Source organism: Haemaphysalis longicornis, unplaced genomic scaffold, assembly GCF_048455015.1.
Source record: "Haemaphysalis longicornis isolate Haplotype H1 unplaced genomic scaffold, Haemaphysalis longicornis Haplotype H1 scaffold_6, whole genome shotgun sequence".
NCBI lineage: Eukaryota > Metazoa > Arthropoda > Arachnida > Ixodida > Ixodidae > Haemaphysalis > Haemaphysalis longicornis.
Genome location: NW_027526407.1, coordinates 83,231,270 through 83,240,542, shown reverse-complemented (window position 1 = coordinate 83,240,542; position 9,273 = coordinate 83,231,270).

Below are 9,273 nucleotides of genomic sequence, written 5' to 3'. Positions count from 1 at the left end.
CCAATCAAGGTTGCTCAAACTTATTTCCCTGTCCGCAGTCTTCTGTGGCACTGATGTTATCGGTGCAGGTTTCCCTACCACTATTGTCCTGAACTTCTCACTAATCACTCGATGAATATGCGCCAACGCGTGCTCTCCTTCTAAATGTTCCCCCTCCTCATCAATCAGGAATTTTTGATGGTTATCGTTTTTTGAGCTTAGTGATTTTACATGGTTCCAAAACTTCTTGGATGCGCTTTTGTCCTTCTTCCGTATTTCTGCCATCCACTGCTCGCTTTTCTGCTTGATCTTTGCTTGCACCATTTTCTGCACTTCTAGTTTTTTCCCACGGTAGATATCCCATTTCTTGACTCTTGCCTCTTGCCTCAGACTTGCCCCAGCGTGTGCGTCTTTCTCTTTGGCGGTTATCAACTTTTTAAAGAAAAGCTTCCTACATCTAACAGCCAACGGTTCTTTCGTGGCGTACGGGACAAGCAACTCCCAACAAGGCTGGGAAGGGAAGGGCGCTTTTCACTCACGCCGCACAATGTAGACGGCGTGGTGAATTTACGCAGCGTTCCCCGTGCGCTCACGCATACGGACGCACCGGCGTGACCCGGCTCTGCCGTCTGCTTTAGCGACGGTTGTTGTGGGCCTGTTTAGGCCCACCTTCACGCCCATTGCGCGCTTCGTTCGCATGGCTTGATTAGATTGTTCGACAGCATCTCCTGGGTAAGCCGGACATGACTTCATTAAGTGATCGTATGGCACAGATACGTTATGTATTGCTTTGCAGGGCGGTAAAACAAAATATAGAGACCACATCTAGCCGCTGAAGGAACGCTACCTGTTGCCCACTGCTTGCCATGAATGGGACTCCGTTTTCTAAATTGGTGAATAGCAAATCGGTTGTGTTTTACCAGGTATTGCAAAAGGCGAAAGGAGCAACTGGTTCTGATACATAGCGATTATAAAAGTTCCCTCAGCTCTCTCGCCCGTCTCAAACCTACTAAACTAACCATTTGAATCGGTACAAATGTGAATCACTAACCTCCCATTCCGAATTGTTTCGGTGCCTGCACTAGTGTCGCCCGGTAATGTAGCCCCGAGCTAGCACATCGGGTTGGCTAGGTTTCACTGTCTCATCCTTCTAATGACGCTCCTCGCCATTTTATTTCTTACGACGTACGTTCGTGCTTCAGCGGCGGCATCCGCTGCTCTAGCCCGGCCGTGGCCGAAGCTGCTGCTGCGTTCGGGACGTCGCCCCTGCGAATTCTAGGTAATGGCAGGCAGAATCTCTGGTTTCTCTCTTTGTAGAGCCGCGTGTGTGAATTCAAGTGACGTCGCATGGGCAACTGTTGTGGGTGTCGTTTACAGCGTTGCTTTCCAACCACCTTCACAGCGGGGATTGTAGCCACTTTGTTATGTTGCGCAGAGCATGTGTGAGCAGCTTTTGTGGTGGACGCTTCAGGATTCGATTTTAGAGATATTCTTCAATTATCACGGCAACCAGTGTCGCACTGCTGGCTTAAACGGACCCTGAAAAGCTTTGTGAAGGTGGCAATCAAATGCATTCAGGTAGTAGAACACATAACGGGGGATATTTGAGCCAAGTGTGAGCCCCATACGTTGTACGGATAATTCGTAAGCAATTTTTGAAGATCGCCTTTCTCAGCCGATGAGCGCGACGCCGCAGCGAGCCGACCGCGGCTGACGCAACGGCGATCACGGCTGACGCAACGGCTAAGGCGCCCCCTGATTCGCCCAATCGCCGGCGAGGTCGGCCGCCGGCGGCGTCACTGCCATTGGCTTCCGGCTGCTCTTCCTCCTTCCTGCACAATCCGGAGGCAATGGCGGCAAAGGCGGGTCCGCAGCGATTGACGCGTGCCTAGGCGCAGGAATATAGCTGGCGCAGGACGGAAATCGAGCGTCGCGACGTCACATGGCTATTCCCAGTGTTCCCAGCTGCTGTGAAGGAAGCAGAGAGGGAGGAGGAGTCGATCGGCAAGTAGGGAGAGGTGCATTTAATTACTTCTGGAACAGCTAATACTGAATGTAGATCAACAATTCCAACGGAATTGCATCGCTATGTTGGTGCTACGCGACAATACAGGCCTTTTGTAACTTTTACAGAAGGCTTTTCTGGGTCCCTTTAAAGAGGCAAATCGAAACTCTGAAAAAAAAAAACATACCGATGCTGTTTTTGTGGTCTTTGTTAGTTGGAAGTTTAGGAAATCTGAAGATTTAGGGGTCTGTGTGGAGTTCATATTAACGAAGATAGATTATGAATAAATAAAATTATCTAAATGGTGGCGCCATGGTTAGAAAGGACGCAGAGATACGCTCTCATATCCATGCATTATAATAACTTTCAGATGTCATTGACGTTTTCACAGTCTCTGATCTAACCACCGTAAAAGTCGGAGGCTGCGATTCAAAAACACTTAATCAAAAACACTTAAACGCGTAGGTGGCGCTGCACGACAGGAGGCCAAACTGACTTCTGGCTAGTATTTACGGGTATTACAAAGCTGCGGGAGTTCTGTCCAATGCAGCACAGAAAGTGTGTCCCAAGACCGGCACGTCTATAGCAGCTTTCAGGTGTGACCTGCCAGCATCCAGGTTCTCGCAGCCACTGATCATACGTTGAACAGCCAACATTCGGCCACCAGCAGGTCTGTGTTTCTCCGAATGCGCTTCAGACACACAAGTGCAGGTACCAGACTGCCAGATATTTAGTCTACTTTCAGGAGCCGACGTTCAGGAAAAGAACTGCCGACGTACGGCATTAGGGTACTCGTTTTTCTGTCGGGAAGCGGTGTTCAGCGGAAGCACGGCAAGAGAAAGGGCCACAGAATATTCGTATTCTTGGGACAGTTGGTGCTCGGAAGGAGACCGCTCGAAGTGCGGATGCCATGCATTCGCTCTTTCACTAGGCTCGAATATTCACTAGGCTCGGAGAGGACTGGCGAAGAACCGGTCCAGTACAGTGCGCTGGGGCTGGCACGATGGATGGAGCGGTGACGGGCCCGTGACTTTGGTGAGTCGACGCGAGGTGGAAGCCTGTCCGCAGAGGTGACGAGATGTCTGAGCCGAGATGCTCCAACCCGGCGAAGAACGTGGTGGTGCCGATGATTAGCGGCGGGAGGAGTTAGTTTGGGCTCGAAACGAGGCCTCGCTGCCCGCGCTCTGCGTCACCGGCACACCACTCACTCTTGTGCCGGACCCCGGTTTCTCCCGGCGGCGTCCAGGGCTGCCGTCGGGCCTACACCGCCACGAACGGAAACTTCGAGGGAAGCGCCGGCGACGGACCTCGGGCCTACACCGCGAGGGCGCCGTCCTGCTGTCGTCTTTCCCGAGGGCTTCCGAGCTCCTTCCTCTTCTTTCTTCCCTGCTGGCTCGTTGCCTTCGGCCAGCGCTACACCCCTGGTTCGGCGGATTGGCCACCACACTGCACTGGCCCTTCACTACACTCCCCACCAAATAAAGGCAAGGGCGCGGAAAAGCGCAAGTTTGCGGCTATTCTTCTTACAATATTACTGCTAAATCAATGTTGTAATATTTTGTTGGGAATAAATGCAGCAGACGCTAAGCTCGCATTGGTAGGCTCAATTTTGTGCCCTGCACTATTTCTTAATCTGATTTTATGGCAGCCTATATAAAACAACTGTTATTTAAAAATTGCGATAATAACAGCGCCTTGTGAATGACGAAGCCCGGATTTTAGTTTTGTCACGGTGTTTTAAGGTGAGCTGAGCTACACTTGGTATATGACACACTTGGTTAAACATAATCTCCAGCATCCTAGCCAACACGGATTTCGTAAAATTTTGTTTGCTCAACGCTGCTTGTGGATTTTACGCATGACTTGGCTCTAGCAATAGATACGCGAAAAGTAGTTGACTGTTTTCTTAGAGAGCGAAAAAGCAGTGGATGTTGTACAATATGACCTTTTTGTTAGTACATTGCGGGGTTATAAACTGAATAAATCGGTCATTGCATTGATAGCCCGGTTTTTCTCTGTAACACAGCAGTCAGTGGTTCCCAACGCTTGTTCTTCTGGATACGTTCCCGTGGCCTCAGGAATTCCCCCGGGCTCAGTTGTTGGTTTCTTTTGTTTCTGTTATAAATAAAAGATATTGCTATTGGCCTTAAATCTCCGTTGAAAATGTTCGCGATTGGCTGTGTAGTTTACAGGACTATAAATAATGAACGTGATTCCGAATATCTGCGGCAGGATTTCAATGTAATAGCATCATGGTGAGCCGATGCAGAAATATCGTTGAATGTTAAAAAGTTTGGTAACATCACCTTTACGAGGCAACGTTCATGATAATTAAATACGTATAGTGTAAATAACGCTTCTTGAAGAACAGCCAGAGAATACAAATAACAAAGAGTTTATTTAACGAGTGGTTTGAGGTGAACAAGGTACGTTCGCAACGTAAAAGTTAAAGCTGTACGTGTGTTGCGTCTTCTGAGACAAAATTTCAGCTAATCTCCGTATAACTTAAAAGAACAACTAAATTTCACTCATGTGCGCTCAATCCGTGCAACAAAGAGATGGTCGATACACCCAAAAACATAGACTAGGGCAGTGCGATTCGTCTTAGGTAATTGGGATCGTCAGCTTAACATTAGGGAACGTAAAAGTAAGCTTAAATCGTAAGACGTGAAAGGTCGCTGACAAAACCGAAGGTTCAAATTTTTTCATAATATCTGTTGTTCAAAAGCTGGCATCGGTGAGAAGTATATCCAAGCACCTTTCTACATATCCCCAAATGGGACTAAAATTTTGAAGAAAGTTAATATATTTTGTTTAAAGGTGACGCCTCTCGCATTTATTTTTGTTAGATGATTACGAGAGTGGAATTATTTCCTTCTATGATTGTATTCATTGTTTATAACCACGGCTTTCACTACGCTTTGCAGAATTATATTGTTATTTGGTCTGAAATTTTATGTTTACATTTACGTGTCCGCTTTGCTGCAAAGCATGCAGGGACAAAGCAGGTATCAAATAAATAAATACAGACCCGGTGAAAAGTGGCTCTTTGTGGAAATCCTTTAGCAAAGGTTAATATCAGGGTACGAAAATTGTTTTCCATGAGTGTCGATTGCGCAAACAGAAATGGACTCACACGCAGCCATTGACGCTGCTGAATATGCGAAAACGTAACCACTGGAACGGCTAGAGTGCAAAGAACGGCTGGCGCTGTTTTCAAAGGTCGTGAGAGAGGTGCCATGTTAGACTCGAAAGCTGGAGGAAGGTGTGTATACATAAGCTCGAGCTATAAGTTCGCCTCGGAATTCAAACTCGACCAATAAAATGTTTGTTATGCTTTATTCGTTGCAGTATGCAACGTTTGCTGTATGCATACTACCGTTGCTATGTTTTTGGTTTGAAACAAATTATAGAACTCTAGACTTACGTATTTACTTGCCTGAACGCAAAGTTGGATAGAACTGCAGCCACGAGAAGCAGGGCGTCATTCGCAACGCGTGTGCATTTTTGTAACAAGTACGAAGTTAGAGGAACAATGAGTTTATTTGGACTACTGAGTGGTGGGCTGGTAACTCATGAAAACAACATCAAAATTATATTGAAAATGAAGGAACTTGTGCGATCTCTCCTAGAGTCATCCGTGTGAAAATTCATCAGAAAAGTTGATCGAGTATAAAATTTCTTTCTAGTAAAAGTGGTAAAAAATGCACATACTTTTCGTTTGAAGGAAATTGTATGAAATGTTTTTTAGTGCTTTGTGGAGTGGCAAAACGCTTCGTAAAGGCATTCGTGCTGGTTTGATATGCAACCATACTGGTGAAGAAACTGTTCTGAAAATGATTGATTTATGGAGAGCATGGAAGTGTTCAGAAAGATTGTCCTAAAAGAAATTGGTTAAAAGAGACACGTTCATCTTTTTGAATTCAACTCGCTAAAGTATGTCCCCTGCTCTCCCCCTTGTATGTTGGAGCTGGACCGCCGTGCAGACGATATCAGGACCTGGACACGTTCATGTGGGTGCAATGGACCCAAAATGGCTGTGCTGCTGCGCAGTGCGACTGAGTCATCTTCTTGCGTTGCATAAAATGGGCGTCTACCAGCCTCAGTACAGTTAACGGACTGCAGCTGAACTCCAATGCCCGTAGTGTGGCAGAACCTCCGGCAGCTTTTGTCGGGCTGGAGTCCAACGACCGCATCTCGGTGAACCTCCAGAGGCCGTACTTTGGCCGCACACGGGTGGCTTTGGAATGGCCAGAGCCCTACGGCTGGAATCTGGCTGTACGGACGTAAGCCGGTAGTCTGACAAACGGAGACTAGCCGTTGGATATCCATGGCAGTATGGGCGTATACGGACAAAAGGCCCACATTTGGACATCGGTGTAACACATCTGCCGGGAAAGTACATCGGTTGGAGTTAGGCCGAACAGTCCTGTGCTGCCTGGGCTAGCCTCCCGTGTTGAGAGAAGTGACATGACCGGTGTACCTCGCGATTAGGTACACTACTAACATCTGCAGAACTGAAATATGTGTGTGTGTGATCAGGGATATTTCAAGGGTGTGTAGTTTTAATGAGGAACAAAATTTGTTTTTTTAAATTGGTTATCTTTTTGAATAACTTGTACTCTTTAAGACGTGCATGCAATACGTGCCCTAAAAAGAAGGCATCGCCTTCTTACGGCTTTCGTTAGAGCAAGCAATGCAGCATCCTAGAAGGATACATAACCCAAACAAAGCGCCAGTTCTTCAGTTCCTTTCTGAAGTCGATTCGCTCTCAAAAGGAGCCCGGGACCTTTACTTCCAGACTATGTGTACCTGGGCCATTTCTCGCGAAACCTAACACGCCCCCCCCCCCAACTGATGCACATACATTTAGGCTCCTGTCTTTGTAAATCCAAAGAAGTATCATGACAAAAATTTAATACATTGATGCATGCTGGGAACAAGGCACATATTTGTATTGTATGAATAAGTGTAAAGGCAAAATGGTTCAGGGCGAATTATTCCACAATTACTAAAAAATTTCGAAATTACGTTGTGATATAATAGCGAATGGTACGGTTCCGCGGGTCACCTTGTGAAACCTCAAAATTGAAATGGCCCGAGAAAGATGCCTCTGCACTGTTAACAAAACAATAGAAAGAAGTGGAAATTTTCCGAGCGGCTCTCGCCATCCGACATCAGGTACCTGAAACACCGTTGCAGTCGGACAAGTAAACAGGCAATAGCCGTCTTGGATGAAAGCTTTTATCTATCCTTGAGTGCGTGAGCGAATACTTCACGTTGTCAGCAGACATTAAGGCCCTCAAGAAACGTCCTGGTATCTGTGTCGTTTACCGACAGCTGTGCTTATGTTGTTAAGGGGGTCTGGGTCATTTATATAGATATTGCGCTTCGTGAGCAGATGTTTCAGCCTTGCAGAAACTTCCTTGTCTCTCTGCCTTTCAGCTAGAGTTGAGATTTTATAGATGGGTGCTCTGAGCGAGTTGTATTTTGTTACCTTACTTTAACAAGGCGTTAGCTAGAGAAAAAAACAGCCATAGAGCTGACCCACAACCGAAGTTACGTTCACAAAAAGATATATAGACACAAATTTGTGGCACTTGGCTGCTCGCGTGACAGGTTGTTTGCCACAGAAACCGCTCTTTTGTTAAGGCTTTATGAGAACTAGCTTGCAGGGTGACCAGCGACTTTATATAGAATGACATTTTTAATTGCGTTTTGAGGTCGCTGTTTTTAAGTACACGTGATAAGTTTAAATTAAACTAAATACCTTTACGACTGTAATGGTACGCCAAATATGATGAAGTCCTCTTTTAATGGTACAGTCGTGTTCTATATTTAATTAATTGAACAGTACCTCGTCGCTACGATGTACCTTTACCCACAAGAATACTAAACACGACGCACGAATCATGTGGCAATCTGACCATAATCCAGCCTGTGCTAATAGAAGCTAACGCTATTGTAAAAACAATGCGACAAAGACAGCCATAATTCAACCGTCGCCACTTAAAAAGAAACATTTCATTTCGAGAACAAACTGCGATAATAAATTTTATGTGCCAAATGTTTGTACGTATATTTTTAAAATCACCTCTAGTCGCTCGGCCCCTTTTTTACAGCATCCGTGTTGTTTGTGGTTACGAAAAGTACCGGATAGCCTTTCTGGTGTTCCTAGTCGATTACACACAAAATAATTCGTGCTCTCGTTGAACCCAAGAAGGCATCTTATAAAACTTACGACTGCTACACACTTTCCCCTGTTACACAAGAAAACATGTTTCATTCTTCTCCTAATAAAGGCATACGCATCGTCTGTGAAACTCCATACACTACTGAATCTAATCTTTCGACATTCAATCCATTTAAAAACAAGCACCACGCGGATTCTCCTTGACACTTTTCAAGGTTACTTAAGACCGAATGCCATCAATTACTCAACCATCCACCACCAACTCTACAATTAACAAAATCAATCTCGGACACTCTCCGGTATTTTATACTACAGCCGTTCACTTTTTCTACACGGCGATTTTCTTCCCAAACGAAATGAGAACTATAACTCCTTGTTACACCATAGGTTGGGGAAGGGGATTTGTTTATCAAGAGACCCCCAGTTCGTTTTATTTTAATTAACTCTAAAATCATTTGCACAGCTGGCACAAGTGGGGCAAGGCTGGATAAACAGCATCTCTGGCGACCCCTCTCCCTTCGCCGGAAACCCGGCTATCGCACCCAGAGGACGGCGAACTCACTCATGAGTCCACTCACTCAGACTCATTTGGACTCAAACTCACGCGTGAGTTTGAGTTTGAGTGAGCGCGAGGCTAGTGTGGCAAGGTGAGTTTGAGCTAGAGTGAGTTTGAGCCGAGTGATCACGACTGAGTTTGAGTCCGATTGAGTTTGAGTACGCCTGAGACCTAGTGAATTCTGAATCCATTTTGTGTTCTGAGTAAATTTTGAGTTTGAGTCCATTTTGAGTTCTGAGTACATTTTGAGTTTGAGTCCATTTTGAGTTCTGAGTACATTTTGAGTTTGAGTCCATTTTGAGTTCTGAGTGCAGAGTCCATTTTGAGTTCTGAGTACATTTTGAGTTTGAGTCCATTTTGAGTTCTGAGTACATTTTGAGTTTGAGTCCATTTTGAGTTCTGAGTGCAGAGTCCATTTTGAGTTCTGAGTACATTTTGAGTTTGAGTCCATTTTGAGTTCTGAGTGCATTTTGAGTGTGAGTCCATTTTGAGTTCTGAGTACATTTTGAGTTTGAGTCCATTTTGAGTTTGAGTTCATTT